General features: G+C 43.1%; 1 protein-coding gene across 4 annotated transcripts in view; it reads right to left on the reverse strand.

Annotated features, from left to right (window-relative positions):
- ABI1 (abl interactor 1) overlaps positions 1 to 19,057 on the reverse strand; it is a 127,863-nt gene that overhangs the window by 66,699 nt on the left and 42,107 nt on the right. The window lies entirely within an intron of this gene.

Consider the following 19,057-nt stretch of genomic DNA (forward strand, 5'->3'; position numbering starts at 1 on the left):
CCATCTCATTTAGGACTTCTACTGCAGCACAGAGGATTCAGTTCTCTATAAAAAGCAGCAGCATCAAGAACATTTTAAAATCATCACAATACAAAAGCCTACTTAGTACAGCACCCAAATGTCAAGTAGTCTTTACCGGCAGGTCATGTTTCCTAACAATTACAGAAGAAAGGGAAAGTACAGTTTAATTCAAGAAATGAAATATAATGTTTGACATCTCCCGTCACTTAAGAAATATCCACTGCAGTGCTCACAAAGGCAGAAGCCACTAGCGCCCAGAGGTAACTACCGCCAAGCCCACTGGATGTGCAAGAGGAACAATGGACCTTAATATGATCTGGCATGGCACTTTGCTAAGCTTCTCAAAGGATATGAGCCATTTAGAAGACGATGAATGCTTATTGCTTATATATAGCTTATGTGCCAAAATGGCTTTACAACATAAAATCAGTTATAATACACAAACGTTAATTAAAATACCCAAATAAAATTCAATCAGAACATTAAAACATTAAAATACCTAAAATATGTAACAAAATGGTTAAAAACAGGACATTTAGAATAACAAACAAATCAATTACTAAAATCAGAAGTTTAAGTGCAGAGGAATGCTTGCCTAACAGGTGTGTCTTCCGGAGACAGACGAATGCCAATACTGATGGAACCGCTCATATTTCAGCAAGGAAGATATTCATCCGTGAAAAACCTTACCTTCATGTTGCCACAACCTGATAATCATTAGACCTACTCATAGCACTATTCTATTATTTATTACTATTTTAATACATATTTGACTTATCTGACCATTTAATTAACAATTTGTTTTTTACTGATCAAATGCCACAAGTTCTTACCCGCCCTTTACCACAACATCCCAGGGTGAGTTACAACCATATAATAAAATATTTAAAATCCAATAAAATGATTTGAAACAAGCCCAAGAATGTACAACAGAGGTGGTCCCACAGAAGTCCCACAAATCTTAATTGTCAAAGGCCAGAGTAAAAAGGTGCATTCTCAGAATAAGACAGAAACTATATCATGAAGATACTTGATGCACCACTATGGGGAGGGAGTTCCACATTTTGGGACCTGCCACAGAGAATGCCTGCTCCCAGGCATCCATCTCCTGTGCTGCTAAGGGTGTGCAGAAGTACCAAGAGAAACCAAATAAAACAATCCTTTAGATTGTCCTAAAATGGCTTACAACTATTTTACTCATTTTCTGAAATCATAAAGCTGTTTTTAGGAGGTGTATGTACAGAACTGCAATTCTTCAGGAAGTGATAAAGACATACGTCCCTTAGGCAGAACAAGCCATAGAACACAGTTTTTGTATTCTTTTACACTGCCTGAAATGGAAATGGACTGCCTTTAAATCGATTCTGACTTACGGGGACCCTATGAATAGGGTTTTCATGGTAAGCGGTATTCAGAGGGGGTTTACCATTGCCTTCCTCTGAGGCTGAGAGGCAGTGACTGGCCCAAGGTCACCCAGTGAGCTTCATGGCTGTGTGGGGATTCGAACCCTGGTCTCCCAGGTCGTAGTCCAACACCTTAACCACTACACCACACTGGCTCTCCATAGCTGCACACAAATCTGGTTATGTCTTAAAAAGTGGAAAATTCTCTGTAGTGCAAAATAATATGGTTTAATTTTTTTTTATTTTAAACAATGTTTTCAACCCTTTTTTAAAGATGTTTTTAAAGCTTTTTTAAAAAACGTTTTAAAGTTGTTTTGTTTTAATGTATTTTAAGGTCTGTTTTTATGATGTTTTGATGTTTTTTTAGCACTTTTCTTTGCCGCCCTGGGCTGCTGCTGGGAGGAAGGGCAGGATATAAATAAAACAATAAATAAATAAAATAAAAGGAGCATCAAAAACAGTTTTATGAAGTTATGAACACTAAAGGCAACACAATAGGTAATAAGACCTATTCAAAAGTATAAACGAAAGCCATTCCATTCATATCTTTCTAGTTATATTACGATAAAAAGCAAGACTTTCACAATCCAGGCAGAACACAATTCTTGATCAAGTAAGATCTCCTGACAATAAGGGCAGAACACCCCTCTCAGGACTGAAATGAGCTACTGCAAAATCTGTCTCCAGTGCTGTGGGTAGATTTTCAGATTGAAATGTTTTGCTAAAGGCACATCATAAAATATTTATGTCACATAAATAATGGTTCACATCATTAAACTGAGAGGTAACTCCAAAGATTTATACTCCATTGTTTCCCTCCTTTGAAAGCATCTCTTTCTACAATGTTGTTGTTGTAGAAATAATAATTCTCAGCTGCAGCGATTATTTCCCCCCCTGTCATAGCATACTTCCAAGAATAAAGACAGGCATTTGCAAAAGTTAACCATAAGCATCTGGCCCATAGGCCTAATTAAGCTCATCTGGCCTGTGAAACCATTTTGGCCAAGTCCTGCCCACCTGTACTCCAAATGATATCACATAGAACATCAAGCATGGGACAGGTTAAAGATACAGCTCTGCCAAAAGCAGGGTTTGTAGCTGATTGGCAGCACCTGCAAAACCCTGTGCCTTTGCCTGCACAGTTTGATTTCAAACCATGTCACCGAGCAAAATGGGTCACCTGACACCATTGCAACGTCAGGTGGCTGACAGGTGGGTGGCCTGTGGGGAAAGAGGAAGGCAATTTCCCAACCCTGCCATAAGCCCTGCAGACACTTCCGCAGGCAGTGACATGACAGAGATATACAAAAATGTGTCATGCTGCCACTCCATGTAGAGGTCCATGCAGTGGCTACATGATTTGTTCTTCTCAAAAAGAGAGGAGAGAGAAGAAAAGGGAAGCTTGAAAGAAGCAGGTTTTCATACGTATGGATCTTGACATGGAACACCCATATCACATGTTCCATTATGTGTGTGGTGGAGGGAAGGGGAACAGGTATGTGAAGACTGTTGCTGACCAACTAAGTACCAGCACTGAACCACAGATCTGAGAAGAACTTAAAAGTCATCTACTTCACCATTCCTTTCAAGCTTGCGGTACACATCATGCTTGCCAGAGGGAAGCTGCTGTAAAACAGCCTTCACTTGACAACCCACACTCAAATATGCATACTGAAAAGCTCTTAGGCCTTGGCACATTGTGCTAACAATCTACTAACAATCAGAATGGTAACACACAAAGCCCAGTAGCCTCCCAGGACATGGACCATGATCAAGGATGCTCACACTGTGCTACACATGATCCGCACAGCAAGCACATTTAAATGTTATGCAAGAGTAGTGAAAAAACTCTCCACAGGGTTGCCACAGACTAACTACACAATGAAGAGTGCTTTAAAAGTGTTATGCCAGTATAGTAGAAAAACTCCCGAGTATAGTTTTTGACAACATCTCCAAGCATATACACCAAGTCTTAAGTAGGCTAAACCTAGGTCTACCAAAGATCTTTAAAAGAAGAAGAAATCAGTGGCTCTCTAGATGCTGTTGGACTACAACCCCTATTATCCTTGATAACTATCGGGATACTATCTCCCTGACCAGGTGCCCTACCCCACAGTGTCCAGGGTGTGAGTGTATTTGAACTTGGGTGGTCGGGACAGATTAGGGATTCTGTTAGTGTACCACCCACCCCGCTGCTCAACAGTCTCCCTTCCTGAGCTAGCCGGGGTGGTCTTGGGGCTGATGTTGGAGTCCCCTCGGCTTGTGGTGCTGGGGGACTTCAACATCCATGCCGAGGCCACCCTGTCGGGAATGGCTCAGGACTTCATGGCCTCCATGACAACCATGGGTCTGTCCCAAGTAGTATCTGGCCCCACTCATGTTGCTGGCCACACCCTGGGCCTTGTTTTCTGTGTGGAGGGGGATGATGGTGATCTTGGTGTGGAGGAACTTTCTGTAGTTCCTTTGTCATGGACAGATCACTACCTGGTGGGGTTTAGACTCACTGGGACTTGGAACCTCTGCAGGGGTGGGGGACCGATTAGGATGTTCCGCCCCAGGAGACTGATGGATCCGGATGGTTTCCCGATGGCTCTTGGGGATTTTCCTGCCACCTCGGCAGGCGATTCTGTCGAAGCTCTGGTTGACCTCTGGAATGGGGAAATGGCCACGGCCGTGGACATGATCGCACCTGAGCGTCCCCTCTCACGAAGTGGAGCCAAACCTGCCCCTTGGTTTACCAAGGAGCTGGCGGTGATGAAACGAATGAGATGGAGACTAGAGCGACGTTGGCAGAAGACTCGGAAGGAGTCTGACCGAACACAGGCTAGAGCCTATTTGAAGGCCTACTCTGTGGCAGTGCGGGCAGCAAAGAAATCATTTTTTTCTGCCACCATTGCATCTGCGGGAAGCCTCCCCGTGGAGCTGTTTCGAATGGTCAGGGGTCTTTTATATTCTGGCCCCCGAAAGGGTAATATAGATCACAGCCCGCTGTCAAGAGTTTGCACAGCACTTTGCAGATAAAGTCGCTCAGATTCGTTCCGACTTAGACGCTATAATTGATACAGTCTCAGGGGATGTAACTTTGGCTCCTGTCTGTCCAATAATGATGGATTCTTTTCAATTTGTACAGCCCAAGGATGTGGACAAGATCCTTGGAGAGGTGAGAGCCACCACAGGTCTGCTAGACCCTTGCCCTTCCTGGCTTATAAAAAGTGCCAGAGAGGGATTGGCTGAGTGGGTGGGGGGAGTGGTTAATGCCTCCTTACACCAAGGCAGAGTTCCAGGTTGCCTAAAGGAGGCAGTTGTAAGGCCTTTGTTAAAAAAAAGCCCTCCCTGGGCCCCTCCATAATGGATAATTACCGCCCAGTGTCCAATATTCCATTTTTGGGTAAGGTAATAGAGTGTGTGGTGGCCTCCCAGCTCCAGGGATTCTTGGATGAAACAGATTATCTGGATCCATTTCAATCTGGTTTCAGGCCTGGTTATGGGACGGAGACGGCTTTGGTCGCCTTGGTGGATGACCTACGCAGAGAACTGGACAGGAGGAGTGTGTCCCTGTTGGTTCTGCTGGACCTCTCAGCGGCTTTTGATACCATCGACCATGGTATTCTTCTGGGCCGCCTTGCTGGGATGGGACTTGGGGGCACTGTTTTGCAATGGCTCCATTCCTTCCTGGAGGGACGAACCCAGAAAGTGGTGCTGGGGGATTCCTGTTCAACCCCTTGGCCACTGGCTTGTGGGGTCCCTCAGGGCTCAGTTTTATCCCCTATGCTATTTAACATCTACATGAAACCGCTGGGAGAGGTTGTCCGGGGGTTTGGGGTTCGGTGCCATCAGTATGCTGATGACACCCAAGTCTATGTCTCCTTTCCACCTAATTCCAAAGAAGCTGTCTCAGTTTTAAACCAGTGTCTGGCGTCAGTGGTGGACTGGATGAGGGTGAACAAATTGAAGCTTAATCCAGACAAGACAGAGGTGCTCCTGGTCAGTCGTAAAGCGAACCAGGGAATAGGGATACAGCCTGTGCTGGATGGGGTTACACTCCCCCTGAAGACACAGGTTCGCAGTTTGGGTGTGCTCCTGGACTCAGCGTTAAATTTGGAGTCCCAGGTTTCTGCAGCGGCCAGGAGTGCTTTTGCACAATTAAGATTAGTGCGCCAACTGCGCCCGTTCCTTGAGCTGTCTGATCTGGCCACGGTGACACATGCCTTAGTTACATCCCATTTAGATTACTGTAACGCGCTCTACCTGGGGCTGCCTCTGAAGACTGTTCGGAAACTTCAGTTGGTACAACGTGCTGCAGCCAGAATGTTAACTGGGGTTGGTTACAGGGACCATACTACCCCCCTGTTAAAAAAGCTCCACTGGTTGCCAGTTTGTTTCCGGACACAATTCAAAGTGCTGGTGATGACCTATAAAGCCCTATACGGCTTAGGTCCAGGCTATTTATCAGACCGTATCTCCCTGTACGAGCCTGCCCGGGCCCTGAGATCCTCAGGAGAGACCCTTCTCTCAATACCCACATCTTCTCAAGTACGGCCAGTGAGGACACGTGAGAGGGCCTTCTCAGTGGCTGCCCCTAGGCTTTGGAATTCCCTTCCTAGGGAGATAAGAATGACCCCCTCTTTGCAGTCCTTCCGCCAACAAGCAAAGACCTTCCTATTCCAACAAGCCTTTGGAATTGAAGGCTAAGGACAGGGCGTGAAGGGTGCTGCATTGCTAATGTCTATTATATCATTTTTAAACTAGTCTGAACTCTTTTAGATATATGTGTGTATGGTTTTAATATTGGAAATAGTTTAATCTTATTTTAATGTAGACTTTGTATGTTTTTAATTATATGTATTTTTTATCTGGAAGCCGCCATGAGTTCCAGTTTTGGAAAAATTGCAGGGTATAAATAAAGATAATAATAATAACAACAACAACAACAACAACAACAACTGAATATGCTGGCTGAGGTTTATTTATTATTAAATTTCTATCCTGACCCTCTTCCCAAAGGATTCCAGGGCAGCAAACAAAAATTGTAAAACACCACAATAAAAGATAAAAACGTACTTACACTGGCTGCCAATTAGCTACCGGGCTAAGTTCAAGGTGCTGGTTTAGGTGTACAAAGCCCTATACAGATTGGAACCAGGATATCCAAAAGATCATCTTATATACTCAGTCATTCACTGCACTCTACAGGTGAGGGTCTCCTGCAGATACCATCTCATCAGGAGTCTGTTTAAGCCAAATGTTTCATCTTACGACCACCGCATACCCTAGGGCACGAGTAGAGTACTGCAGACTGTCCATGGAGGAATCAGCCAAGAATTCGGCCGTATTGCCCAGTTTGCTAAGTCTCTCCCGGACATGCCTGCATCAGACGGCACCTCTTCCATCAGTACTCTGACCCATTTGACCACTGCTCGGGCCAAGAAGGAGTTAGCTGCTGACGCTCTCATGGCCAGAGCCGCAGCCTCATGCACATGCCGGAGCGCTGAGTCACTACATCTGTCACTAGGGTCAGACAAGGAGTCCCCTTCCTTGGGGATAGCCGTTTTGCACCTAAAGCTGATACCGGCTCGTCTATGGCTGGCACTTTCAGGCTATCCATCACTGGAGGAGAAAGACTAAAGTTTTTTGGACAAGACGTGGGCCTTCTTTGGTTTGGCTGACAATTCCCATTCCTCCTTGACTATGTCTTTGAATAGCTTCGGAAAAGGAATGCAAGGGAACGTCTCCCCTGACCTAGGGAAGACATTGGAAGAGCCTTCCTGCCCCTCATCCTCTACAATGGAAGATGTTTCCTTAGGCAACTCCAGGCATGCCATAGCCTTGGTAATTAGCACCGAATATGTATTGGGCGAATAAAGCCTCTTGTGCACCGAGGGTGGAAGCAAAGCATCATCCCCAGATAACTCTCCCTCCTCCCTCTCCGACTCCCCTGAGCCAGAATCTAAAGGCCCAGCGGCCTCTAAGGAATCTGGGCTAAGGCCCTCTCCTCTGTGGGGGATAGGGCTACGTAGGCACCCTGCTTCAAGACCCCATGTCCTCAGGTGGCCGGGGGAATCGGGGGGAAACTGGCAGCTGCTGGTGTCCTTGTGTAAAGCACTCAGTGCCTTCCCGCCTCGCGCAAGACTGGAAATGGCGGGGAAATGCCCTTCCCCATGAGTATGGCGACCACCCCATTGAGATTTGACAGGGCGGGAAACAGCAGAATGTTCCCTCATGACCACCCTGGGCCTACATGGGACATTTGGAAGCCCCCAGCTGCTAGGTCACCTCACCCTGTGAAGTCCCTAGCCACCACATGCAGCCATGTTGAGCAACTGAGTGCTGCCGGTGCCAGGAAGAGACAGAGGGGGGGCCTAGGACGCTTCCCAGCTACCCCACTTTTTGGCTGCTAAGCCTCTTCAGTGGCAGAGATGGGCTGGCGAGCTCTAAGGCCGTGGAGGGCCCTGGGACGGCTCCCGGCTACCTCTCATCCCTTCGAATCCCGGTGCACTGATATTCACAGCTGGCCTGAGGTAATGGAGAGGCCTGGGATGCTTCCTGGCTAACTCCCTCCCCAACTTGAGGGAAGAGCGGAGGGCTGGCTGAATGAGGCACGCCACCGCCCTGAGGCAATGGAGGGGCCTGGGACATCTCCCAGCTACCTCCCGCTTCCGCAAAAGCTGTCATCTGCTGCTTCTTAATAGCAACGGAGTAGCCAGGGACAAATCTCGGCTACCTCCTCCTCCCAGATGAAAGGCGGTCTTCGCGGGGCAATGGAGAGCCCTGGAAGAATTCCCAGCTACCGCCCCGCTTGACGTCTCCAAAGTGGAATATTTTCTCCCCCCCCCCAATCTGACTAATCACTGACGGTCAGGGTGAGGAAGAGAAGCCAAAAGCTGAGGTAAAAATTACAGAAAAAAACACTTCTTCACCCCTATACCCCTGAAGAGACACGGGAGCATACAGATGACTCTGTTAACTTGCTGGAGGCAGAGTCAAGACTGGCAGTTAGAGGGTGGTTCCCTCCCCTTCCGGCTAGCCACCGTCTAACACGGTGTTTCTCAACCGGTGTGCCTCCAGATGTTGTTGGACTACAACTCCCATCAGCCTCAGCCAGCATTGCCAATGGTCAGGAAAGATGGGAATTGTGGTCCAACAACAACTGGAGGCACACCGGTTGAGAAACGCTGGTCTAACACTTTGTTTCGGTTTGACTCTGCCTACAGGAGGAGTTAACCCATTCCTGTATGTTCCACAACCCCACTGACCGAGAATGGCAACATACATATGTATGTGCGTACATCCATGTGTGTGTGTGTGTGTGTGTGTGTGTGTGTGTGTGTGTGTGTGTGTGTGTGTGTGTGTGTGTGTGTGTGTGTGTGTTTAAAAAAAAACAATTTTGGGAGGGGACAATTTTGATCACAGAAATTGAGTCAAGGGGGAGCTTAACCATTTGCCTCCTGCCACTTCTCCACTTCAGATCAGACCAGATCTTTATTTAAAAGATTTGTATCCCATCCTTCATAACCCATTAGGGTTGGTTAAATATCACAGTACTATAAAAACAAAAGCAATAAAATACAAGAGTTAAAAACCAGCATGCTATAGAAAAAAAACCCCACCATCATCTAGTCAACATCAGTTCAAGTAGGATTGGCGAAGAGCTAGAATTAAAATGATCACAGAATCATAGAATAGTAGAGTTGGAAGGGGCCTATAAGGCCATCAAGTCCAACCCCCTGCTCAATGCAGGAATCCAAATCAAAGCATTCCCGACAGATGGCTGCCCAGCTGCCTCTTGAACGCTTCCAGTGTCAGACAGCACACTACCTCTCTAGCTAATTGGTTCCATTGTCGTATGGCTCTAAGAGTTAGGTGGTTTTTCCTGATGTCCAGTCGAAATCTGACTTCCTGTAACTTGAGCCCATTATTCCGTGTCTGCACTCTGGGACGATCAAGAAGAGATCCCGGCCCTCCTCTGTGTGACAACCTTTCATGTACTTGAAGAGTACTATCATATCTCCCCTCAGTCTTCTCTTCTCAAGGCTAAGCATGCCCAGTTCTTTCAGTCTCTCCTCATAGGGCTTGGTTTCCAGTCCCCTGATCATCTTTGTTGCCCTACTGTGAACCTGTTTGTCTGCATCCTTCTTGAAGTGCAGAGACCAGAATTGCATGCAGTACTCAAGATGAGGCCTAACCTGTGCTGAATAGAGGAACTAATACATCACGCAATTTGGAAATTATACTTCTGTTAATGCAGCCTAATATAGCATTTGCCGTTTTTGCAGCCACATCACACTGTTGGCTCTTATTCAGCTTGTTATGTGAACGGCTGTTTCTTTTTTGGAATAGAAGTTTCAATAAAACTGAACAAGGACATTCTATCTTTCATGTTTCAGTTGCTATGTAACAAATGTAGAAGCCTGGGATAAAAAAAAAGTAAGTCACTAAGAGCCTTTACATAATGCCTGGAAAACTAATGTCATAGTAAAACATTATAGTAATTGATAATACAATTTCACTCTCAACTTCAGCCTTCTTTCCCACCTCTCCAGGGAAACAAACATGTGTGTGTATTCTTGCAAATTTGTACTCCGGACAAGTACAAGAACAAGAAGACGACAACGGGGGGGGGGGTAGTTGGGATGGGGACATAGGTGGAGAAACAGTTACGCAACCTGTTCTCTGCTGCAGCAGTAAAAATAAAAAGGCACACGCTGGGATTGCATTACAAGTATTTGTGTGTAACAATTAAGAGTTTAGGAAGCCTCACTATAACTTTCTGCAATTTGAACTCACTACTTCTTGGACCTCCAATTAGAACAGTCAGAGAATATTCTTCCATCACCATTTGGGGTACTGTAGGACTACCATTAAGTCCCTGTTTTAGTTTTCTATTTTTCCTAACACTCAAAGTATACCTAGTGACTTTAACCTTTTCCTCATCTGAAATGCTGAATAAGCCTTTTCTTTTCATTCCACACCACACACATCCTCCTGAAAATTATCTCAAGAGTCTTCTTAAAGTACGGCAACTAAAGTGGTAAATGGTATTCCCAAATGCAACCTACCCCATAGCCCAGTATGTACAGAGCCAGTATACTGACACAATGCATTTGCCTCTGCTAAAGTTGTACTTTGTTGCAGAATTTTAGCCATCCCTATCCCAAAAAGACCAGGGCACCTTTCAACATAGCAAAATCTGAAAGAAAAACACAATATTTTCAATGTTTTACATAATTTATGTTTTACAAATTTATAAATAAGAAATACAAAAAATTCTTAGTAGAAACCACTCAATGTTAAATCCTCCTTCCTAGTTTCCCATACCTTTTGTCCAAGAGCATCTCTGTCTATCCTCAGTCCTTTTATCCTTTCACTTTAAAAAAATATTGCAGATGTCCAGGGTGAGGTGACCTAGCAGTCCATCTTGTCAATTTATTTTGATGAACTCCTAAAATGTTACAATCCATTATAATTTTGTGCCATAGTAATGGAGTGTGGGAGACATTGCCTTTGAAAAAGATACTATCCTCAACTTTTTCTGCCATATATGCTAAGATGTATCTGTGCTCTACCACCCCAGACTTCCAACAGAAGTTGGAAAGCCAGATTACAATGGGTCATATGCAAGCCCCAACACATTCTTCCCACACGTGATGCCCTCCAGATGATATGGATTACAACTCCCATCAGCCCCAGTCAGCATAGCCAACAGTCAGGGATGATGGGAGTTGTGGACCAAACATGTGGGAAGGCACCAGGTCGGGGAACACTAGGTAGGCGTATATTCAGAAGTACTTACTACCATGATACAGTGAACTAACCATAATACACTAACACACATGCAGTTGCTTTGGAGAGGTTCTATAACAAATAAAGATCAAGAGCTTAAGCCCAGAATAACCTTTGTAGGAAACATAACCCAAATAGTCAAGGTATAAGGTCCAACTGCTAGAAATTTCTCTTTTCATAAGGCTGCCAACATCCTGCAAAAATATAATTTCGCTTTTTGGTAAATAAGATGGCAAGATGATCTGCAATATACAAATTAAGCAAATATATTATGTTCTTTTAAAGAGATCTCAACTCAGCAGAGATTGCTTTTCTACAGCTTTATTCCAAGTTGTTTTGTTTTATTCTGGGAACGTGGAAGGAGGGAGGAAGAATTATTTACACTCTTGAAGAATGTATATCATTTTTAATGCCATTGACATCTTCCTCACTTCTGCAGAATAAAAACTATTTGGTGGCTTTCCCATCTGCACTCACTATCAATAGCATAAGATGGGGAAATAAACACCAGAGTTGTAAATGACAGAGGTCAGAGGAGTCATTCTTATACCACAAGCTTCCTAACCCATTAAATACTTGAACAGCAGAGGAACCCATTTAAGAGCACTCTAATAAGAAGGGTCTCCATTTTCTAGATGGGTAACAGTTGCTTAGCTCTGAATATCAATAGTCCCTCATTTGTTCTGTAATTTTGTCAAACCTACAACTTGCACACTGCCCAAAGAAGGGTCCACATAACACTCTGTTACAAATCTGCTCTTGTCCCACTAAATTCAATCTTCAAGATGAACAGAAGCTCCTCAGGAAAAGGACATCCTTACACAAACTCAGTATTGCACTAATGAGTAAAGCAGGCCTCCACGCTATCTCAGTTACTATCAGCCCTAAGGAACCCATAAGCATGTTGGCCATCTGCTTTTTGTTTCCAAAACCCAGTTTCTCCTGGCTGATGTGATGCAATTGATAAGGTGACCAGCTTAGATGAAGGAAAACCAGGTTAAATTCCTGCTGAGCTATGAAGGTCATTAATATGGGGCACCAAGGGGGTCAAAAATGCAGCAAGCAAAATTAACGGTGTATTGCAACTTCCCCTAGCACACAGGCTAAAAAGAACACCTAAAGGAATCTAAACAGCCATTTTTGTCTATTTTCAAAGATGTTGGTATGGCATAGCATAGATCTGAGATGTAACTATGAATCAGAGATCCTCCATTTGAAACTTGCCCATGAACTTAGTAAGTGGGCTTAGACAAATCAGCATCTCTCAGCCCAACCCCCATCTGCAATATGAGGAATGGCCGTCCATAGCTCAGTCAGAGCATCTGCTTTACACACAGAAAGGCCCAGGTTCAGCCCCCAAGATCTACAGATGGAGCTGGGAATGTTCAAAGTCTGGAATCCTGTAAAGTCGCTGCCAGTCAGTGTCGACAGTGCTGAACTGCATGGACCAATGGTCTAACTCAGAAAAAGGCAGCTTCCTATGTTCCTAATATCAGCCTAATACTGAGTTAGTTTACAGCTGGATCAGGGAAAGTGTGGCATTGCAGCTGTTGGTGGACAGCCACTCTAGAGGGACAGAGCCTCCCCCCACTTTACAACAAGATAATGTGAAGTGCTTTGAACATGCTAAATGCACTATATAAATGCTAAGTATTACTCATTTAAAATGAAGCCGATTTTCAAATGGCACTGTAAAATTTGTTCATGATGACTGCTAATTATTTATATTCTTATTTATGATCATTATTATTATATTTCAATTTCTTATCCACCCTTCACCACAAGGTCCCAGGGTGGATTACAGTAAAATATCAAAATCAGTTTAAAGCAAATACAATCAATAGAATTTTATTATCAGCAATAGAAAGTGCCCCATTTTAAATGCTGACTTTAATCTTCATGGGGCAAAAACAGACTAGAGGAAACTGAAACTCACCCAGAGGACAAATACCATACACCAATAATGCCTCATGATGAAGACAACTGAGGCCTGATGTGATTTCAGAACATTTGGTGGTCTGATAATAGTGGATTACATATAAAAGGAAAACAATGTTCAAAAGCAGTTTTTAATTTTCTGAGAAATGATACACATACACACACCAGACAAATCAGAGCCATAAGTACTTTTAAAACCTTAAGTAAGAGTTTTTAGTGCTAAATATCACACAACTTTTTAAAGATATATTAACTGTGTATTAATCATAGCAGCACTATTTAAGATACTTCTGCAGTAACTGATACTTGTCTGGTATGGAACCAATACCTAGGGAGGTGGTGAGCTCTCCCAACACTGGAGGCATTCAAGTGGCAGCTGGACAGCCACCTGTTTGTTGGGTATGCTTTAATTTAGATTCCTGCATTGAGCAGGGGGTTGGACTTGATAGCCTTATAGACCCCTTCCATCTCTATGATTCTATGTATTGAAAATCTATTCCTAAAATAAAATAGAGAGTTGTAGAGAAAACACTCTGGCAATCTTACATACTCAATTATAAAACAGCTTCTGACTTTTCGATTCACAGGCATTTGAAAACAAATATTCATTCTTTTAACAATAGATCATAATCAAGTGCTTTCAAATAATCCAACTCCACAAAATATTACGGGTGACAAGATATTATTTTTATTCCTGAATTTGTGCTTTAAATAGTTTGCATTAGACAGGACATTGTATATTTTAGAAAATTCCTGGAATTGCTGATGAATTGGAATTGCTGATGTTCACATATTTTTCCAAAAGTGTCAAAAGGGCTTCCCACTTATGTAGATGGAAGTGGCCAGAGTTAGAATGATGTGTGATATATATACTCTCTCTCTTATTTTTAATGAGTCTGCTCCAAACACTCAGGATGTAATGAGTTATCTAGTAACCTTGTCCTGTTCTCATGCAATTATTCACAAGCACTCAAAATGAAAGGTGTCAACTGCAAGCAATTGCTCGATTCCATACATATGGGTTAAGTAATAACAAAAAATATATACTCATACTTTGTTGCAAAAACTGAGAATTTGAAGAACATCATGCACACTTCATACATAAAAGCATACAGAAACCTTAAAGTCATGGTTTTGATTCCACACGGATTTGTCTGAAAAGGAACTCCTGTGCATCTCCCACAGAAGATGGGAGAATGCTTGCCTATTGCAGAGTATTCTGAGGAATGTGTTCTAGGGTACAGTCTATTCATTCTGGAATTACGACAGACCTCTTGCAGTTACTGCAGCTCTACATGCTGCTTTCTCTGTGGCTGCACAATTCCAGAGCAGTCCTCCATTCACGTCTTTCTGGGAAGCTTGCCCTCAGTTCAGGAAATCCTGAGAAGCTTCTAAAGAGCTCCTAGACTCTTTGGAACAGCCTGAAAACCGCTGCCTCAAGAAAAGTTTACCTTAAAGGATCTATATGCAGTTATCCCTAGTTGATGGCACTTAACCAGCCAAGTTGAAACCTGTTCTGATAGTATGTAAGGTGTGCTGCAATTTTGGCAGGTCAGCAGTGCATACAAATTTGCAAAGTATTTAGCAAAACTCTTGTGGAGGGATCCTAGGAGGCCACAATAGCGATCCAGTGGCAGTCATCCTGACATATTTGACAACTGCCCTTTCAGAAACTTTCTGAAAATCCAGCTGCCTCTGACGTTCGCAGTGAAGATACTAAAATGTTAAAAATAGCAAATTCTCCTAGTGTTTTGAACTAAAAGAATAATATAACTAGTTTAGTTGCCAGGGGCATCACTACCAGGGTGCGGGGGGTGCAGATCGTACCCAGGTGACACCATGAGGGGGGTGACACCCAGACCCGCACCCCCCCACACTCCCGCTAGTGACGCCGCTGCCCCCCGGCACCCAAAGCAGGTGCCCGCTCACTGGCGCTGAAGCCTGGACGGGCCTTCCACCCTCAGCCTGGAGCGTGTGGTGAGTGCGTGCACGCACAAGACCAGCCACCTCTGTCCATGCCCCTAGGAGGGCGCGCGCCAGAGGTCCGCACCCCCCGCACTCCCATTAGTGATGCCGCTGTTAGTAGCCTAAACTAGGATGAAAAACTGCTGAAGGGAAGTTGCATGAAAAGCCTGAGAGTCAAGACCTATCTGGAAATGTTTAACATTTGACTGCAAATTATGGATCAAGTCATGGTCCTAAGAATATTCAACTTTGGGGGAATCACAGTGGTCACACAGAAACCACAGGTTAGGAGGAGACAAATTGTTAAATGGGGGGAGGGAGAACTTGCAAACATTTTTACTTTATAAGTCCCAAAGAGACCTTAGAAAAGTCTCAAAATGGATATACCAGATCTGCCTATTGCGACTTCCACTGCAGCACTTTGTATTACTGGGCTCCTTTGGGACAAAAGGGCAGGAGAGAATTATTGTTATTATACAAAGTGATCACAAATATGTATTAGTATTTATACCTAGAGAGCCTGTGTGGCATAGTGGTTAGATTGTTGGACTTCAAATCCCCACACAGCCATGAAGCTCACTGGGTGACCTTGGGCCAGTCACTGCCTCTCAGCCTCAGAGGAGAGCAATGGTAAACCCCCTCTGAATACCGCTTACCATGAAAACCCTAGGTTTGCCATAAGTCAGAATCGACTTGAAGGCAGTCCATTTTCATTTCATTTATACCTATGTTCTTTCTACCCAGGTAGACAAAGTGGCTTATCACTGCAGCCAGAACACACACAATCATTGAGACACACCTCTACATTGGAAAGTAAAGGCTTGGTATAGAATTTTGCTTTTCAAATCAGTGGAATGAAGAGCATCGACATCCTCACTTTTGAAAAGAAATTTTGAAATGCTAAAACTAGATATGAGTTAAACTTTTATAAGGAAGTCTGGAGAGGTTTATAGAGCTAAGATTAATTTCCAAAAGAACAAACATCCAAAAAAGCTACCAAGTGGCCTTGCTAAATACTCTCAAAATGCTTTACAAAGCATTAATTGTTCACAATCTTTTAGCAAACAGTTCATGTATCAGGTGACTCAATAGCTTTCTGCATAGTAGGGCCTTCAGCTCAAGCCAAGAGCTAAACAGAACAGGGAGTTGCACCATTTCTACCAACAGAGATTTCAGACTATGACACAATTAGTATTAATAAGCAGCCAAAAAGATATAAAATAGGCTTTTAAGATTAAACACAAATTGGCAGTTAGTAGATGTTAACCATCATAGATCAATCCCACTGGAAAAAAATCAATTTCAGAAACTTTCATCCATTGATTTTGGTGGGTCTACTGAGTATGACTTAGGCTGCAATCCAATACATACTTCTTTGGGAATAAATCCCATTGAAACCAATGGAGCTTAGTTTTGAGTAGACATGTACTGGATTGCAGCCTTAGTTGGATATCACCCAACATTCACAAACCCACTGATATACAACCATTTTTTAAAAAAGTAGTGCTGAAAGTACTGGTTTCAAAACATGACACATTCAAACACTGGAGGCAGGTGCATCTGTTCCTCAATGCAAAACTCAACTGGAGAGAAGGGGAGGGTTGCATTTTTACTCTGTCTTGTATCCTTTTGCGAATGACAGAAAGAAAATGGATATATTGTTATAATTACACCCATGTCTAACTATCTGTAATGAGCTGCTTATTATTTATAAAAACAAAAATTAAAAATTCAATTAATCCTAGATTTTTTAAAAAAAATGTGTTTAAATTGCTGGGTTTTATAAATGCCATTTTTTTAACAGAGAATAAAAGGAACAGAATGTTCTAACATATTGCCATTTGCAAGCTTAGACCCATACAGTTGAATATTGCCATTATCACCCTCTCAGCTTATTTGAAACCTGGGTATTCATCAAGGAGGAACATTTTGAAACCTTGATGGCCTACACAATGCAGTTCATTGCATCCAGAAATTGGTAAAATCGGGAAAAATAATGGAAGCTGACCATCACAAAATAGGAACAGATTCTTATCTTATGTCCAATGCCACAGAGACAGATAGGCATGGCTGGCCTTCCAGGTGTCAAAGGTATTGACCAAACCTGTGACTCTCTCCATGTTGTTGAACTTCAACTCGCATCACCACAAGCCAGCATAGACAATGGTCAGGAATTACAGCAGTTATAGTCCAGCAACACCCATAGGACTGCAGGTTTTCCACCCTCACATTAACAGTAGTCCTAAATAGTTTCCAAAAGGAGAGCAATTAAAGCATACATTATTATACAGGTTAAGCCAGCCTTTCCCAACTAGTGGGCCACCAGATGTTGTTGGACCACAACCCCCATCAGCCTCAGCTAGCATCGTCAATGGTCAGGAAAGATGGGAATTGTGGTCCAACAACATCTGGTGGCCCACTAGTTGGGAAACGCTGGGTTAAGCACTTACACTTAAAATAAATCCCTTAACACTGTCCCATTTACATATGTTAGATGAGCTATTCAGCAATGTCTTAGTCTCTCCCTCACATACATGCACAAATATGAAAAGTCCAGGAAGAGGTGGCATAAGAATAACATGAATGCAGAGAGGCATTTGACTGAAACCAGAAGCAAGGAAAGATTTGTTTGGGCTTTTCAAAATCAGTGTATGAACTTCATAATCATCTTCATCGTTGCAGCTCATAGCCAAGAAAACCTCTTTCCCTGGTTCCCAGCCCCTCTAACGCACTTTCCTCTGGTCTACTGCAAGAAACGTTGCAGTTTTGTTTAATGGCGAACCATGTCAACATTCTCTAGAATTACACCTTTTCTGGCAGTCCAAACTACCAAACAGCCTACTGAGTCTTCACAAACAAGACAATGGTTTAAAAGCATCATCAGTGGGAGGGTGACAGGTTAGCCATCCCTGGTTCAGAGTACACTTTAAGCATGTAATAAATTGCTACACCTTGGTTTTCTAAACCGAGAGCAAACCACAGTTTACCATTACATCTAAATGAGTAAACTACAGTTAAGATACTGGGCTTATCATCTTGTGTGGGGAATGCGGATATTCATTTGGAAGTGGGCATTCAATCAGTTGAATGCAAAGCTTTGGTTGATTGATTCCCTGAAGTGGTGGTGATGTTTGCACTTTTCTGCAGCTCCTGTGAGTTCTCTTCCCTCATAGTTCTTAAGATTCTTTTGCTTTTGATAGAGCTGGAGAAGTTACTTAGGAATGCTGTTTCTACTGAAGATTTGGGTAATTATGGGTTGAAGGCAGCCCAATTCTTTGTTATTCAAAGATTAGTAGACTTAGATCTAATGTATCCAAGATCTGCAGCTAACAAATCCCATTCTCCATCACTCCTTAATAACCCTTTAAATTATGGAACCATCACAGCTTCATACTTGTATACATTAGCTATCTGCAAGTATAGGAGAGCATTAGTTCTGACTTGTTTTAACATGTTGTCTTCTGCATTTTTAAGTGGATAATATAGCAGTACCCTGGTTAATGAACACTTGTGTGGAGCTGGGGCAAAAGAACCCGTTGATCATGTTCTTCTATTCCATGACCTGTATAGTGAATTTTGAGAAGTGTTGCTTCTCCCTCTATTAAGAACTGCTTTAGGAAAATCTCCTGAAAAGTTTATATAGTTTTGCTTAAGGGATGTTTCCTCTGATATTACTGAGAGGGTTGTGAACAATTTTCTGACATCGTTACAGATAAGGAGAAATTTCCTGCTGGCTCCTTGAGGGAAAAAATAAACAATAAACAATATATATTTATATGTACCTGCTTGTTTAACTAGCAATATGTTTCATGTGTGTATTTATTTTTATTGGTCTGTGGCGGTAAGAAACAATTCATTCATTCATTCAATTATGGTATTCACTTGCTGTTCAAACCAGAATCCTAAATCAGTTTGATTGTGATTTGAAATACTGGTTTGGAGGGCAAGTG

The sequence above is a fragment of the Rhineura floridana genome, chromosome 10 (genome assembly GCF_030035675.1).
Source record: "Rhineura floridana isolate rRhiFlo1 chromosome 10, rRhiFlo1.hap2, whole genome shotgun sequence".
Classification (NCBI taxonomy): domain Eukaryota; kingdom Metazoa; phylum Chordata; class Lepidosauria; order Squamata; family Rhineuridae; genus Rhineura; species Rhineura floridana.